General features: G+C 40.4%; 1 pseudogene; it reads right to left on the bottom strand.

The window, feature by feature from the left end:
* Positions 1 to 1,195: 1,195 nt before the first annotated feature.
* LOC149028661 (uncharacterized) lies at positions 1,196 to 1,810 on the bottom strand (annotated as a pseudogene).
* Between the last annotated feature and the right edge of the window lie 17,006 nt (positions 1,811 to 18,816).

The following is an 18,816-nucleotide window of genomic DNA, read 5'->3' as shown; positions in this document are numbered from 1 at the left end:
GAAAGGCATTTTCTTCTTTTTCATAAGAAGTAATGACAAGGTCATGGTTGCTACACACCCACATAAAACTCAAAAAAATGGAGAATAATTTAGTTTAAAGATTACCTTTTCCATTTAGAAAAAAGAAAGAAATGGGGACCTTGGAAAGGACGTGAGGACGATGTGTAGTGTAATACCAAAAAGCACCCAAAGAATCAAAACATGCAACACAAATTTACATATAACATCTTTTATTAGCATGAACACAAAAGACTCCACTCCTGGTGGAAAGTGATTGTCAGCAGTTGATCAAGATTCTTAACTCTCAATTGCAATACCCTTTTAAGCCTTTTGAATATTGTTCATGATATCACATACCTATCTTCATATTTTTTGTCGTGTAGTTTTAACTTTATTCCTAGGGAATGCAATTCAGTTGCTCATTCTCTAGCTGGAAAGGCTACTACCTTAGTAGGGAGGACTAACTAGCTAAATTCCACTACTTGATTGTTGGATCTATGTAATTCTGACACCTTGTCTTGCTCCTATTCTTTGAAATGATTGTTGGTTTACCAAAAAAAAAAAAAAAAAAAAGAACACAAAAGACTCCACTCTCGCCCTAAGATATTATTCCGATACTCCAAGGATTACTAGAAGAAGAAACCTACATATAACGAGAGAGAGCCCATCAACTTATTCTGTATTCTTGCATGGCTAATTTTGTTATTGCAAATTTTTGTTAAGTCTTTTTTTTTTTTTTGGTAAAGAGTTTTTGTTAAGTCTTTTAACAAAATATGCTATCATATGATTAAAAATGGTTAGAACAGACATTGAGAAATCACAAATAGAAATACAAATAAATTATGGTAACATAGATTTAATGTAGTTTACACCAACTAGATGTGTTATATCCATAGCTGAAGAGGAAGAAGTTTTACTCTATAGGAAGAAGATTAAAATGAAAATCACTCAACCAATTGTCAAAATGGCATTACAAAAGCTCTCACCCTAAATTCTAAGGCAAAAATCCTTAATCTCACAATGGCTCTATAAGAGAATACAAGGTGTGTATACATATACACACACACACACATGAAGTTACCATACTCAGATGGCTCATAGAATAGGAAACATTTATATTGCAATATTCTTTCGATATCTCCTCCTAGGAATAGAAGATCCAATATTTCCTAGAATATTCTCCCAATAACTCCTGCTAGAAATAGAAGATATTATAATCAAGGTCCGACATGTTGACCTGTGTCGCCGTGTTGGTGCCTGGCGACACGGCGACATAGGTCAACATGTCGGGCAACTTTTGGCGATATATCAAAGCTAAGGGAGCAAGTGCAGGTGCGTGTTTCGTCTTCTTCTTCTTGCTTGGTGCCGGTCCAGGTACAGATGCAGTTGGTGATGCCACAGGTGCTAGTGGAGGAACTGTAGGAGGTGGAGCAGCGGGAGGGGTGGTTAGAGCTACCACTGGAGGAGGTAATGTAGGTGGAGGAGTGCTAACCAGAACTAGGGTTGGAGGTGGGGTCGCCACCTGTGGTGGCGTAGCTTTGGCAACCTTGGGAGCTTATACTGGAGGAGCTGAAACTACAGTTGGTGGCGCCGTTTTGGGTGTTGTTGCCACTGGAGTAGGTGTAGTGGGGGTGGGAGGCGTGGTGGCAGCAACAGGTGGTGAGAAAACTGGTGCGGTCGAGGTAGTGGGTGGTGCTGGCGTGGTAGTGGGTGCTGCTATCGGAGCTTGATCGCCGACGCTAACCACAACAATGCAGACGAAGATTAAAGTGCAAACCAAGATTAGAGTGCAAACCCTGCTCCAATCCATCTTACTCAAACTAAAGCTCTGATCTCCGGGTAGAAAGAGAAAACTTAGCAAATGGAAGAATTTAGAGAGAGACTGAGAGTGAGAACAAAGATGAAAAAGTCGACCGTTGGCGATATATCACCGATTTCTCGACGATATATCGCCGATAAAAGGTAAAAGTCATGTCGCTGGGGGGTGTCGTGGCCCCCTCAGCAACACGGCAATATATCGCTGACACACTACACCATGATTATAACGCCAAAACTCCCTGTCAAGTTGGAGCGAAGATATTGTCGAAGGTCAACTTGTTCATCAAATTTGAAATGAACCCTTGGGCAGAGCCTTCATGAAAATGTCGTTCAACCGATCTTCACTGCGAATATAAGGAGTCTTAGTTGTCTTATCTTGGACTTTTCTCGAACAAAATTATAGTTTACCTCTATGTGTTTACTTCTCTCATGAAAGACATGATTGGTAGCAATGTAATAGTAGCTTGATTGTAGCAAAACATTTTTGTAGGATTGGAAGGCAGCAGACATCCCAACTCTTGTAATAATAAGCAAATCTATACTATCTTACGAGTTGCAGATGCTATGGCACGATATGCAGCTTCAGCACTTGAACGTGCCACAACATTTTGCTTTTTAATCTTTCAAGTAACAATGTTTTCCCCAACAAACATACAAAACCCACTAGTAAATCTCTTATCCAAGGGGCTTCCGGCCCAATCAGCATCAGTGTACCAAACAATTTCAATGTGATTGTTTTTCTTCATCAAAATTCCTCTTCTTGGGATGACTAAATATAGTAAAATATGATCAATCAATTCCATATGCCCTTTTTTGGGAGTCTGCATAAATTGACTCACATAGCTAACTGCATATGCAATGTCAAGTATAGTAATGGTGAAGTAAATTAGATGTCCTACTAGACGTTGGTATAGCCCAACATCTTCCAGTGGTGCATCATCAATAGTGAATTTGCTATTATATTCCATGGGAATACTAGCAGGCTTAGCCCCCAATTTTCTAGTTTCTTTCAACAAGTCCAAGACAAATTTGCTTTGAGAGAGAAGAGCCATTTTTGAGAGCTAGCAAATTCAATGCCAATAAAGTATCTTAGCTTTCCTACATCCTTGATATCAAATTCTTTACTCAAATGAAGTTTGAGCATATTGATTCCAGAGTTGTTACAGCCTGTAATGACAAGGTCATCAACATAAACCAAAACAACCACAACACCTTTGTCATTAGTTTAACAAACATTGAAGAATCAGAATCTCCTCTTTTGAAGCCAAATTTGATAACGGCATTGCTAAGTTTTCCATACCATGCACAGGGAGGTTGCTTGAGACCATATATGGCCTTTTTGAGTTTGCACATCATTCCATCTTGATGTTCCAAGGCATGACCAAGCTTGGTATCCATATAAACCTCTTGTTCTAAATCTTCATGAAGGAATGTTTTTTTTACATCTATCTGAAATAGTGGCCACCCACAATTAACGGCCACAGATATAAGCACTTGAACCGTGTTCATATTTACTACAAAAGCAAAGGCCTCTTTGTAGTTAACACCATAGGTTTGATTTTATCCTTTGGCAACAAGTCTGACCTTGTGTCTTTCAACAGACCCATCACTATTATATTTGAACTTATAAATCCATTGACCACCCACTGTTTGTTTCTCATTCGGTGATTGAACCACTTCCCAAGTTTGGTTATGGTCAAGGGCTTGCATCTCATCTTTCATAGCTTTGACCCAAACATCTACCTTGCTTGGTTCCAAAAAAATATTTGGTTCTTTATTAGAATCAATGGCTAATGGGAAAGTCAAGAACTTGGATCAATAGGTGTTGGATCTGTTGGAACATTCTCATTAGTGACCTGATTGGCAGTACCAATTTGGTTATTGTCAACAAACTCTTCACACAAAGTTGGGACAAAAGCAAATTCAACATCAAGATCACTATAATCAATAACAGTACCATTCTCCCGCTAAATCTGATGCTTATCAGAGAAAAACATGTGAGCATCATCAAAGGCAACATCATGTGAGATGTAAAGACGATGAATACTAGGGTCAAACATTTACATCCATTTTTGATAATTGAATATCCAACAAACACACACTTCTAGGCACGAGGAACAAGTTTACCACCAACTTGAGAGTGAACATAACAAATACTCCCAAAAACTCGAAGATGAGAAATGCCAAAATTTTTACTATGAAGAGTCTCCAAAGGAGATTTATTATTTAGAACCCTACTAAGCAGTCGATTTATTAAATAATAGCTTGTATGAACTGCATCAAACCAATAAGATTTTGGTAAATGACCAAAAAATAACAAAGCTCGAGTCATCTCAAGTTGATGACAATTTTGGAATTCAGCCACTCCATTTGATTTAGGAGTGCCGACGCAAGTAGTTTGATGAATAATTCCCAAATTGTGAAAAAAATACCTAAAGTGGATGATTAGTATACTCTGTCCCATTATCTGTACAAAATGTCTTGACGCAAGTATTAAATTGATTTTGAACTATATGACATCAATCATGAAAAACACAAAGCACTTCACTTTTAGACTTTAGCAAATACAACCATGTTGAACGTGATTTATCATCAAGAAAGGTGACGATAAACTTGTATACTTCTCTAGAGTTAATAGGAGCACACCAAACGTCTGAATGAACCAGATCAAATCATTTTGTTGAAGCATGAGTACTAGAAGAAAAGGTTTGTGAAACCCAGCCCTATCCTAACCCTGACCTTGACCCGGAACCCTTGATTTTTGTAGGTGCGAAGACCCGAAGTGGTGGAAGAAGAGACTTGTGGGCCCTCGTAGTTGAAGACTTGGTGTATGATTTAGAGCCCATGGACATTGAAAGTGATGCCCCTTACTTGGATGCATTGTCAGTGTTTAGTGAGAAACTACACCTAGAAGAGGGGAAGCTTAGTTGAAGTGTTTGATGTGCTTCTAGTCTTGTTTTGAAGGTATTTCTCTACTCTAGACTTGTTTATTGACTTGTAAGAGAAAACCCAACTCAATTCGGATCAATTTAGCCTTTCATTTCCCTGGATCAAGCATGCTGTCCATGCTTGGTCAACTGGGCTAGTCGATCAAAGGTTGCCCAAATCCAAGAAAAAGATACTTTTTGGATATTCCCTTCTCTACTTAAGTGCTTCTCGTGTTTTGAACCCTATTTCACATTCCTAACTTGCTGAGAACGTGGGGAGAGCTTCCCAAAGCACCTCCTTGGTAGTGGTGAAGATTATTCCATTCGAATCATTGCCAATCATTGCTTCTTGTCTCCATTAACACCTACAAGGTATGATTCACCACTCTCATTCTCTATTCTACTCTTTTCTTTTCTTTTCTTGCTGTTGCAACATTGGAGTTGATGCTGCAACCTTGCAACCATCACTCCAAGTGTTCACTCTTAGCTAATCTATGATCTTATTCCATTTCTGCTCTCATTTCAATTCTTGCATATGCATTGCTATGATTCTCTTCTTAACTTCATGCATTCTTGTCCTAAACTGATGCATGAAGGGTGCTAAGTCTATGTTCTATGTTAGCATATGATTCTAATCCCTTTCTTATCAGTTCCCCTAGCTAATTCCTTCATTTCCATTGCAATTTCAATTGATTCCAATTCATGCTATGATTCTTGTATTTAGAACATAGGGTTTCAATTTGGGGATTTCCAATTAGACCATTAGATTGTGTTAATTACTTGATTAATAGTGTTCTTATACTGTTACAATGAATCCCTCCAAGTTTCGGATCGATCTGAGCCCCGGAAGATCGATTTCGGGCCAAAAAATACTATTTAGCTCCGACACTGTTTACTTGGTCGATTGACCAAGCAGTCAACCAAGCAGTTGCTAAATTGTGTACTTCGCCGATTTGATTCGTTCGACCTCCGATTTTTCCGATTTCTTTTCTAATCTTTCATTTATTTTGTCTAGGGTCTTAATACCATCTTTGGATCATTCTTTTGTGACATTTGGATTATCATCATCGCTATGAAACCCAGCCCAAACCTAGCCTAGGGCATCCTATTTGTTTTGGGTGAAGAAAGACTTGTTTAATGTTAGACCTTGAAGTTGGACCTTAATTTCAGTGTTGCGATCCTTGAAAACCTTAGGAGGTCATGTCCGACCTTTCCTTTAATGTAGATCCATGTCCCGAAGTGAAGGAAGTTGTCCTTGTGGGCCTCTTTATGGAAGACATGGTATTTGACCCGAAACCCATGGATATGGTTGATGGTGCTCCATACTTGGATGCATTGTCAGTGATTGTTTTGAATCTGCAGCCTGAAGAAGATGAGCTTAGTTGGTCAACCTAATGAACTCCCGTGCTCAATCCAAAGGTATTTTTGGAAATTAGACTTCTTGATTGACTTGTAAAAGAAAACCCCACTCAATTTGACCCCGTATAGCCCTCCAAATCCCTGTCCAAAGTTGTTGTTCTTGTTTGGTCGACTGCTTGGTCAACTAGCCAGTTAACCAATCAGTCGACCAAAGGATTATATGTAATATCCAGCCCTATTCTAACCTTGACCCTAACCCGGATCCACTGTTGTATTTAGGTCCGAAGACCCGAGCGGTGGTAGAAGAGACTTATGGACCATTCTGATTGATGATCATGATTCGGAGACCGAGCCTATGGACATTGATGATGATACCCCTTGCTTAAATGCATTGTCAATATTTAAGGAGAGTTTGCGCATCGGAGAAGATTAATCTAGTTGATGTACCTAATGACCTCCTGTGCACAATCCGAAGGTATTCCCCGAAACTAGACTTCTTGATTGAATTGTAGAAGAAAACCTCACTCAAATTGACCTTGTTTAGCCTTTCAAAACCCTAGTTGAAGTTGCTGAACTAAACCTGTTTTTCTGCTGAGAAACATTTTGGTTGATCCTTTTGGTCAATACCATCGACCAAAAACATCGACCAAAGTTTCCCAGTCTGCCAAGTTAATGATTCCATGGAATATTCCCATTCTATTTATTATAACCTCGAGCCTTGAGCCCTATTGCAATCATTTTTTCACCTGAAAACGTGGGGAGAGCTTCCCAAAGCAACTCCTTGGCTAATGTGAAGGGCACCTCATCAAAAACTCATTGTCTATCATTGATTCTTGTCTACATCTTCCACACCAAGGTATGAATCACCATTCCACTCTCTATCCTACCATTTTCTATTCTTTTCTATTCCTATCTTGCTGGTGAGACATTGGAAATGGTGCTGCAACCTTGCAACCACCACTCCAAGTGTCTACACATGATTAACCTATGATCTTCTTAACCATCCATTGATGCTATGCCTCCATCTCATGCCTAGCATATGTATTCCTTAATTTTTCTATTAACATCATGCCATTTTGTACCAAACTGAGTTATAGGGCATGCTATGTTCATGTTTATCACTGCTATATGATTCCAATCGAAGTTCTATTAGTTCCCCTAGCTATTACATGCCATTTCCATGTCAATGCAATCAATTCCAACTCATGCCATGATGTTTGTCACTTGAACTTGTTAGCTCAATTTGGGGCTTTTTGTTTGGACCATTGGATTGGGTAAATTTCTTGATTTATAGTGACCTACTACTGTTGTTAAGCATTCCTCCAAGTTTCAGATTGATCCAAACACCGGAAAACCAATTTTGGATGAAAACCCCCAAAATCCACTATTCTGTCCCGAAGAGATTTTTGGTCGATCCTTTTGGTCGATACCATCGACCAAGAACATCGACCAAAGTTGTTGCTGACAGCAACCTTGGCCAGTTTTGATCCAATTAGTATCCGATCTTCCCAATTTCTTCTCTAACATATTATTGATGTTTGTTTAGGGTCTTAACAATTCTTTTGGACTATTTCTTGGTATTCTCAATTCATCATCAATTTAACCCAAGGTAAGGATGGTTATCTCCATAAACATATAGATCATCAACTTATGAATTATGTTCTTACTTATGAATATAATCTCTTGATTTCTTTTAAATCTTTATAAGACTGTTATATATGTGTTAGAACAGTAGTATTGAAATCTTCACACTCTTGTCATGTTACATTGCTATTCTTGTTTACTTATGTCTATGATGATTCATTTCAATATCATGATTTAACTTTTATGATAAAATGTATTGGATGCATGAAAGATGATGAACTTGAAGATGTGATTGCTTACGTATGACTTGGGATTGGGGAGTGTCCTATTGACACTTCTGTCCTTAGGCATCGGAGGGAATAGTATGGGATGTTCTCCGATGGTGCCTATCGACACTCTCCCGGGTTATTGGATGACATACATAGGACTGTCTAGTTGGGTGGCTAGGTTTATCCTTGTTGTGTCAGACCCGAATCGGAAGGGCATTGAGACCGAACGACCTGTGGTAGTGTATGGTTGGATGGGCGCTCTAGGCCGGTAACCAATCCGGTAGGGGACATAAACCATGCTACGGATACCCGAAAGGGGCCATTTATTGGTAGGGTTGCAAATGGCTAGACTTGGGCTCATGGGCGCTCAAGACCGGTAACCAATCCTTGAGAGGATGTGAGAGCTTCCCGTTTACTATTTGTGGATGACCAATAGGGTTGATGAGTCCGAAATCCAGGATTTTGCTGACTCTAGTGTGAAGGATACCGGAAAGGATTGCCGAGGGCGAGGAATGGACGTATCTGGATCTGACTTGACCGACTGAGTAGATGACTTGCATTGGGCTAGGCTATACTGTGACATGCACCAATACTTATACCAAACGGTGATGTGAGAGAACGGTGACCTATTCCCTTACCATGGTTTTTGAGATGACTTTATCGAACTTCCCTAGCAAACCCAAGATATCTTGTATGATTGAGGGGGAGTGACTGACCACCCAAAGAAGTATGGTGCTATGACTTAAAGCATGTCTACCCTAGAGACTAGCATTCATAGAGTTAGAATCATACTGCATCATATGTTCCATATCACATTGCATTATGTATGTTCTGTATGTGTATGATTTCTAATTATGGAATAACTACCTTGCTAACTTCTTCGAACTCATTCCTTTTGTACAAATGTTTTTAGATTATCCTACAGGTACCGAAGATTATGATGGCACCCCCTTCGAGACGGACTATGATTCCGCATACTACCCTTTGGGTAGTGGCATCTGTGAAGATCCGAGTGTTGGTGCCGAGGAGGATTACTATTGGCACCAGGGTTAGCCCCACTATTGTGTGGGAGCGGCAAGCTGGGGTTACTTCATCCGTACCATTGAGGAGACTATTATTAGAGTAGAGGAAACCCTAGCTTAGTGCCCCATTTCCCTGGTGTATTTTTGGAGTATTTGGACCTGTAATTAACTTGTTTTTTGGATTTATCTTTTAAATACTTGGACATGTAACTAACTTTATCGCACTTCTTTTCCGCTGCTCTGAGAGGGTGGTTATCATACCTTCTCTCACCTTTATGATTATGTTTACACTTTGATATTATCTGTCTTCCGCACTCTGATTTATTTAATCTTACCTTATTCATGATACTTAGTATTAGTTGTTTTTACCTTGATTATCATTGTTCATGATTATGTCATTGTGTATGTGGGAGGCATGGACCTATGAATCTTGATCCTTGGACTGTGGATCACATTCCCGGGTATTCCAAATGGGGTACCGGCTGGGTGGATGTGACATTATAAGCCCGAGAAAATCTGGTTTTTGGTCATTTTGGGTTCTAGTTGAAGGGGACTTCGTGGCTTAAGCCCTATTCTATTGCTGGGACTCTCTTGGGACGTGGGAAGGCTCCTCTTAGGCTCCTCCTTGGTTTGGGTGATGATCTTCTACAAGGATCATTGTTCCTCTTCTCTAATTTCATCTTCAAGGTATGAATTCTCTCACTCTCTCTCTCTAATCTACTCTCACCTCTTCTCTTTCTTGCTGTTGGGACTATAAAGAAGGTGCTGCAACCTTGCAACCACCTCTTCTATTGTCTCTTTTGATTTGCCTAAACCTCATTTGCATTCTATCAATGCTATGTTCCCTATACATGATCCCTAACCTTGCTTTCTTATGATTTTCTTCATAACATCATGATTTCATCTCCTAAACTGATTTGCTATAGTATGCTAGGTCTGATTTCTTGTTAGTAATTGATTCTAATCTATTGTTCATCATTCCCTTAATTGATTCTATGAATTCCCTTCCATTTGCAATCAATTTCATTGAAAACTATGATTCTAGCATATAGAACATAGGGTTTAAATTTGGGTATTCCTAATTGGATCGTTGGATCATGATAATTTTTGTTGTGTAGTGTTCTTATATTGCTATAAACAATCCCTCCAAGTTTCGGATCGATCCAAGCCCCGGAAGATTGGTTTCGGGCCAAATTTCCATTGCTGCCCGTTATTGTTCCTCTTGGTCGACTGGTCAGTTGACCAGTCAGTCGACCTAAGGAAGTCAGCAACTCTATACTTGCTCGATTTGCTCCGTTTGATCTCCGATTTGATTGTTTTCTTCTCTAATGTTGCACATATGTTGTCTAGGGTTCAAGTACTAAGTTTGGGACTATTCTAAGTGATCTTTGGGATTAGTTTCGACTCGATTAAGGTAAGGACGATTATTACCATAATTACATGGATTATGTGAATATTACTTTTATGATTGGAAACTTAGTATACTCACTTTCTTTATCGTATTTCTTATAATATATGACTGCTGTAAGTACTTCAAGTACAATAGTGCTATGTTTATCTATTCTTTTGTTATGATGAATGTTCATTCTTGCTAATTACATACGCGATTGATCATGTTTTATTCAATATATTCTATATGATGAAATATCATTTGTATATGATGTGATGGAATTGGGAATGTGATTGAATATGTATAATTTGGGATTGGGGAATGTCCTACTGACATTTCTGTCCTTGGACATCAGAGGGAATAGTATGGGATGTTCTCCAAAGGTGCCCATCGACGCTTTCCCGAATTATTGGATGACATACATAGGACTTATCTAGATGTATGGTTAGGATGTCCCTGTCGTATCAGACCCGAATCGGAAGGGCATTGAGACCGAACGACCCGTGGTAGTAGTGTGGATTTGTGGGCGCTCAAGACCAGTAACCATCCCATGAGAGGACATAGATCGCATTGTGGATACGCGAAAGGGGCCATTCATTGGTAGGGTTGCAAATAGCTAGACTTGGGCTCACGAGCGCTCAAAGATCGGTGAGTCATATCCGTGAGAGGACGTGAGAGCTTCCTGTCTACTATTTGTGGATGACCAATAGGGTTGATGAGTCTGGTGGGTAATATCCGTGACTCTAGTGTGAAGGATAACGGAAAGGATCGCCAGGGGCGAGGAATGGACGTATCTGGATCTAACATGATATGACTGAGTAGATGACTTGCATTGGGCTAGGCATTACCGTGACATGCGCCAATACTTATACCAATGGTGATGTGAGAGAGCGGTGACTTAAACCCCATCCATGGATTGTCCGAGAAGGTTTCAGGACCCAATTCCCACCGGAGAACCCAAGATATTGAGATGGTTAAGGGAAGAGTGATTTGAGACCTACCCAAAGAAGTATGGTGCTATGACTTAAAGCATGTCTACCTATAGAGACTAGCATACATAGAGTTAGTTTCATACTTGCATCATTTGTCTCATATCATCTTACATTATACTATGTTTTGTATCATGTATCTGTGTTATTATGGATAACTGCCTTGCTGAGTTCTTTTGAACTCACTCCTTTTTGCAACATCTTTTGTTAGACTTATCTGCAGGTACTACTACTGTTGACTATGATGGTCAACACTATGAAGACCAAATTGATGACTCATACACTACTGATCATGGTGACTACGTTGGTGAAGACTATCAATACGAGACTGATATTCGTCATTGCGGATTCGGCATTGTCTAGTTTTATATGATTATGTTATTGAGGAAAACATTGTATAAATTAGAAGAAACTGTAACTTAGTTGCTTATCTTTTTCTTTCCCTTCTTTTGAGAACATGTTGTAACCTTTACTTTTATTCGATCTACCTTTCATTGCTATTGTAGAGTTGGTTTCCGTCTCATTCCACATTTTGACTATTTATTCTATTGGTATAATTTCCGCACTCTGATGTTTTATGATCCTTCTGAGATCATTCTTGACTTTTATTATTAAATTACTTGAAAACTATGAATTGTTCTTGCTTTTGATTAAGTTATTGTGCTAAGTGGATATGATCATTCCTAAACTTGATCTTTTGGGCTGTGGATCACTCCACTAGGTAATCCAAATAGGGTACCCCCTAGGTGGATGTGTCAATCGCGTCTTAAGGTAAGGACAGTTATACACATATGACATAGACTATGTGATTATTACACTGATGTTGGCAACTTAGTAGGCTCAGCTTATTAGTTGTATTTAGACATCATATGACTACTGTAGTTACCTTATGACAGTAGCACCATGTTTATTTACTTTGTTTATCATGTCTATTCATTCTTGTTATTTACTTATACACTTGATCATGTGATGATATGACATATCTTTCAATATGATGATGTATCATGTATGTATGATATGATGAACTGAGAATGTGATCGGATAAGTATGATTTGGGATTGGGGAATGTCCTTTTGACATTCTTGTCCTTGGACATCGGAGGGAATAGTATGGGATGTTCTCCAAAGATGTCTATCGACGCTTTCCCAGATCATTGGATGGACATACATATGACTTGTCTATAGATGTGTTAGCTAGGACATCCCCATTGTATCAGACTAGAATCGGAAGGGCATTGACACCAAACGACCCGTGGTAGTAGTATGGTTTGATGGGCGCTTAAGATCGGTAACCACCCCCGTGAGAGGACATAAATCATACTACGAATACCCGAAAGGGGCAATTTATTGGTACGGTTGCAAATAGCTAGACTTGGGCTCACGGGCGCTCGAGACCGGTGGGTTTTATCCGTGAGAGGACGTGAGAGCTTCCCGTCTACTATTTGTGGATGACGAATAGGGTTGGTGAGTCCTGTCACATCCACCCAGCCGGTACCCCATTGGGAATCCTCGGGATGTGATCCACAGTCCAAGGATCAATGATCTGAGGTCCATGCCTCCCACATACACGGTAACACAATCATGAACAGTAATAATCAATGGTAAAAACAGCTAATACTAAGTATCATGAATAAGATAAGATTAACTAAATCAGAGTACAGAATATAGTGTGATCAAAATCATAAAGGGTGAGAAGGTGTGGTAGCCACCCTCTCAGAGCAGCGGAAAAGAAGTAAATCAAGTTAGTTACATATCCAAGTGTCACCAGGATAATTCAAAGACAAGTTAATTACAAGATCCAAGGTTCCACAAATACACCAGGGGAATGGGGCACTATGCTAGGGTTTCTTCTATACTAATGGTAGTCTCCTCAACAGTACGGATGAAGTAAACCCAACGCTGCCGCTCTCGCACAACTGTGGGGCTAACCCTGGTGCGGATAGTAATCCTCCTCGGCTCCAATATACGGATCCTCACCGACGCCACTACCCGGAGGGTAGTATGTGGAATCATAGTCCGCCTCATAGGAGGCGCCATTGTAATCTTCGGTACCTGGAATGTAATCTAAAACATTTGCACAAAAAGGAATGAGTTCGAAGAACTCAGCAAGGAAGTTATCCCATAATTAGAAATCATACACATTCAGAACATATAATAATGCAATGCGATATGGAACATATGATGTAGATATGAGCCTGACTCTATGAATGTTGGTCTCTAGGGTAGACATGCTTTAAGTCATAGCACCATACTTCTCTGGGTCGTCAGTCACTCTCCCATTTCCATATCTTGGGAATGCCCGAGGAAGATCGGTAAAGTCATCAAAAAGCCGTGGTAAGGGGATCGGTCACCACTCTCTCACATCACCATTTGGTCAAGTACTGGAGCATGTCACAGTAAAGCCTAGCCCAATGCAAGTCATCTACTCAGTCGGTCAAGTCAGATTCAGATACGTCCATTCCTCGCCCCCGGCGATCCTTTCCGGTATCCTTCACACTAGAGTCAGCGAAATCCCGGATTTCGGACTCATCAACCCTATTGGTCATCCACATATAGTAAACGGGAAGCTCTCACGTCCTCTCACGGATTGGTTACCGGTCTTGAGCGCCCGTGAGCCCAAGTCTATCCATATGCAACTCTACCAATAAATGGTCCCTTTCATGTATCCGTAGCATGGTTTATGTCCCCTACCAGATTGGCTACCGGCCTAGAGCGCCCATCCAACCATACACTACCACGGGTTGTTCGGTCTCAATGCCCTTCCGATTCGGGTCTGACATGACAAGGATGAACCTAGCCACACAACTAGACAATCCTATGTATGTCATCCAATAACTCAGGAGAGTGTCGATAGGCACCATCGGATAACATCCCATACTATTCCCTCCGATGCCCAAGGACAGAAGTGTCAGTAGGACACCCCCAAATCCCAAGTCATACGTAAGCAATCACACATCCAATCTCATCATTTCTCATGCATCAAATGCATATTCATAATAGTAATCAAATCATGATATTGAAACGAATCATTATAAACATAAGCAAATCAAAATGATAAAGTAACACAACAAGAGTATAAAGATTTAAATGCTACTGTTCTAACACATATGTAACAATCTCATAATGATTGAAAGGAAATTTAGGGATTTCATTCTTTAAATAAAGCACAGTTCAATATTTGATGACTTATATGTTTATGGATATAACCATCCTTACCTTGGATGAATTGATGATGAATTGAGAATACCAAGAATAGTCCAATAGGATTGTTAAGGCCCTAAACAAACATCAATAATAAGTTAGAAAAGAAGTCGGGAAGATCGGATGTCATTTGGGTCAAAACTGACCAAGGTTGCTGTCAGCAACAACTTTGGTCGATGGTCTTGGTCGATGGTATCGACCAAAAGGATCGACCAAAATTGTCCTCGGGGCAGAATAGTGGATTTTGGGGATTTTGGTTCGAAATGAGTCTTCCGGTGTTCGGATCAATCTGAAACTTGGAGGCATACTTAACAACAGTAGTAGGACACTATAAATCAAGGAATTAACCCAATCCAATGGTCTAATTAAAAAGCCCCAATTTGAGCTATCAAGTTCAAGTGATAAACATCATGGCATGAGTTGGAATTGATTGCATTGATGAGGAATAGCATGCAATAGTTAGAGGAACTAATAGAAATTCGATTGGAATCATATGGCAATGTTAAACATGAACATAATACACTCTATAGCTCAGTTTGATATCAAATGGTATGATGTTAATAGGTAAATCATGGAATACATATGCTAGGCTTGAGATATAAGCATAGCCTCAATGAATATCTAAGGAAATCATGGATTGAGCATGAGTAGGCACTTGGAGTGGTGGTTGCAAGGTTGCAGCACCATTCCAAATGTCTCATCAGCAAGGCGACAATAGAAAAGAGTAGAAAATGGTAGGGTAGAGAGTGGAATGAGGAGTCATACCTTAGTGTGGAAGATGAAGACAAGAATCAATGATAAACTAAGTGTCTTTGATGAGATACCCTTCACACTAACCAAGGAGCTGCTTTGGGAGGCTCTCCCCACGTTCCCAGGTGAGAAAAATGATTGCAAAAGGCTCAAGGCTCGAGGTCATATTAAATAGAAAAGGAATATTCCATGGAATCATTAACTTGGCAGACTGGGATATTTTGGTCGATGGTCCTTGGTCAATGGTATCGATTAAAAGGATCGACCAAAATATTTTCAGCAGAAAACTCAGGTTTAGAACAACAACTTCAAGTAGGGATTTGAAAGGCTATACAAGGTCAAATTGAGTGAGGTTTTCTTCCACAATTCAATCAAGAAGTCTAGTTTCGGGGAATACCTTCGGGTTGTGCACAGGAGGTCATTTGGTACATCAACCATATTAATCTTCTCCGATGCGCAAACATTCCTTAAACACTGACAATGCATCTAAGCAAGGGGTATCATTGTCAATGTCCATGGGCTCGGTCTCCGAATCATGATCATCAATCAGAATGGTCCACAAATCTCTTCTTCCACCGCTTTGGGTCTTCGGACCTGAATACAACAGTGGATCCGGGTCAGGGTCAAGGTTAGAATAGGGCTGGATATTACAAGTCCGGTGAGTAATATCTGTGACTCTAGTGTGAAGGATACCGGAAAGGATCCCGGGATGGGAGGAATGGATGTATCTGGATCTGACATGATATGACTGAGTAGATGACTTGCATTGGGCTAGGCTTCACCTTGACATGCGCCACTACTTAGACCAATGGTGTGTGAGAGAGCAGTGACTTAAACCCCAGCCATGGATTTGTCCCGAGGGATGCAGGACCCATTACCAACGGGTGATTGAGTGATTGAGACTTACCTAAAGAAGTATGGTGCTATGACTTAAAGCATGTCTGCCATAGAGACTAGCATATGTAGAGTTAGAATCATACTTGCATCATGTGTTTCACACCATCTTGCATCATGTTATGACTTGTAACATATGGTTTATGTATTATGGAATAACTGCCTTGCTGAGTTCTCTCGAACTCATTCCTTTATGTACAATTGTTTTGTTAGATTTCTCTACAGGTACCGAAGAAGCTGATGGCTCATACCTCGAGGAGGACCAGGATCCCTCATACTACACTGAAGGTCTTGGCCATTATGAAGGTTACGATGAAGATACCGAGGTGGTTTACCCTCAGTACCAAGATTAGCCCTACCCTGGTGTGGGAAAGGCCCTGCTTAGTTTCCTTTGTGTACACCTATGAGGATATATTGTATAAAACCGAGGAGACCTTAGCTTAGGCCTTTATGCAGTCATTTTGGAACCTGGATATGTAATTATAACTTTCATTGATATACTCTTTTAGATGTTGGATCTGTAATTTAACTTTGATTGATCTACTTTCCGCTGCCACTGAAGGAGTGAATTCCGCTCACTTCCCTCCTTTTGATTATACACTTGGTATCATTTTATTTCGCACTCTGATTATCTGTTCTTATCTTATTCTTGATGTCATTTATTATATGCTTTTACCTTAATTATTATTGTTCATGATTGTGTTATCGTGTATGTGGGAGGCATGTTTGCTCGATACTTGATCCTTGGGATTGTGGATCACATACCCGGGTATGCCTGGTAGGGTACCGGCTGGGTGGATGTGACAAGGGTAGTCCATGCTACTTGGCAAAGTGGCGTGGTTCACAATTACTAGAATCATGAGAAAATGATGGATCAATAGTATGCAAAACCCTATCTAATGGGAAGCCCACCCTTATATGTTAGGGATAAAGGATGCACAACTACGAACAGAGAAGAACACAAGCAAAGCACACAAGAGGGATTTAACGTGGTTCGGCAAAACCATGCCTACGTCCACCAGAGAGAAAAAGGAGTTCCACTATTTCCAGAAAAACCTCACACCACTCTCACACCCACAAAGTGTTACCCTTTGCTTGCCCCCCATCCTTATCCTCAGGATGGGTTCCCCAATCCCCTACAGGGATTGATTCCCCAATCTCCTACAGAGATTGATGCCTATAGGTTATCCCACAGAGACTATTTATAGGGAAACCTAAAACCCTAATCCCAATGTAATTACAGTTTTACCCCAGTACTAGTAATTGACCCAAACCCTATTTCAATTACAAACACAACCAAAACCATGATTACATGGACCCACAGAATACAAGACACCCAAACCCAACATTATATGCCATATTCGTGAGATGTCAACAGAATTTTTTCTTGCCATACAAGCATCATGGGGAAGATCTAAAATGTAAAGTCCATCTTGAAGGCGCCCTTCACCAATCGTCTTCTTGGTTATGCAATCCTGAAAAAGCACCTTTCGAGGAGAAAAAACATTGCAATTCCATTTCTGTAGTACATTTGTTGATGGACAATAAATTAGAGAATAAAGAATGAACAGACAAAGTGTCTGACATATTTGAAAAAATCTGAAATTGGCCAACGACCTGAGTTGGAACTTGAACTCCATTAGCAACGGTAATGGGAAGATAGGAGTCATTTGCTCTAGTTAAGAGAAGACAAAATATGTGAAGAACTACATATATGGTCTATAGCGTCTAAATCAATAGCAAAGTACTTTTGAGAAAAAGTTGAAAGGAGATGAACATTACCAGATGTCTTAGCAAGGTTTCCAGACTCAGGTGCAGTATTATTAGTGCAAGTAGAAGTGGTTCCATGATTTTGTAACAATTCTTAGAACTGATGAGCAAGAGTCTCTGTTGCGTCTAGAACTTCTTCAAGAGTCGGATATTGAGATGACCACCTTAAGAGCTCTCCAACCAAGTTGGAACAACTGAGATGCCTGCACACACAAAGAAAGCAAGAACGGTCCGGCCTAGTTTTGGCCGGGGAACCGCCTCCGACGCTCAAATCAGCCTAGGTAACAATAAAGGTTCTTGAGAGAGTTCTCAAGAACGTAATGAGTAAGTACTCAGATGAAAGTTCTCGTTACCTTTCTCCATGTTGGAGGTAGGTTTATATAGAAGTTACCTGGAGGCGGCGATTCCTTAGATTCCGGATCGATAGTTGAGGAGTGAGTGGAGTAGTGGAATAACGGCTCCTTCTTTGTCGCACCTGATATCGCCGTTATGCTGTCTCACCTCCCCAATTCTCGGAATAGATATGCTGAGTGTTTATGCGTAACTAACTCTTCTTTGACTTAGTCAAGAGAGTCTTCTGAGAAATGCTAGAGTTGGATATTTTTCCCAAGTGTGGCACTTCTCCGACGAATAAATGAACCTGCCCAAGAGGGAGGTGTCTCTCTCAAATGAGGCCCTCGGGACCTTCTTTAAGGAAGAAATCAGATAACCAAGAGGTGTATTTGTCCCGAGTGAGGCACTCGGGACCCTTTATGAGGGAAGAGATGCATCAACCCGAGGGAGGTGCATCTCTCCCGAGGGGGGGTGCATCTCTCCCGAGGGGGGTGCCTCTCTCCCGAGGGGG

This window comes from Hakea prostrata, chromosome 1, assembly GCF_041222555.1.
Source record: "Hakea prostrata isolate BN-2017 chromosome 1, UWA_Hpros_2, whole genome shotgun sequence".
NCBI classification, from domain to species: domain Eukaryota; kingdom Viridiplantae; phylum Streptophyta; class Magnoliopsida; order Proteales; family Proteaceae; genus Hakea; species Hakea prostrata.
Note: the sequence above shows the minus strand (reverse complement) of the source record. Positions and strands in the feature narration are given on the sequence as shown.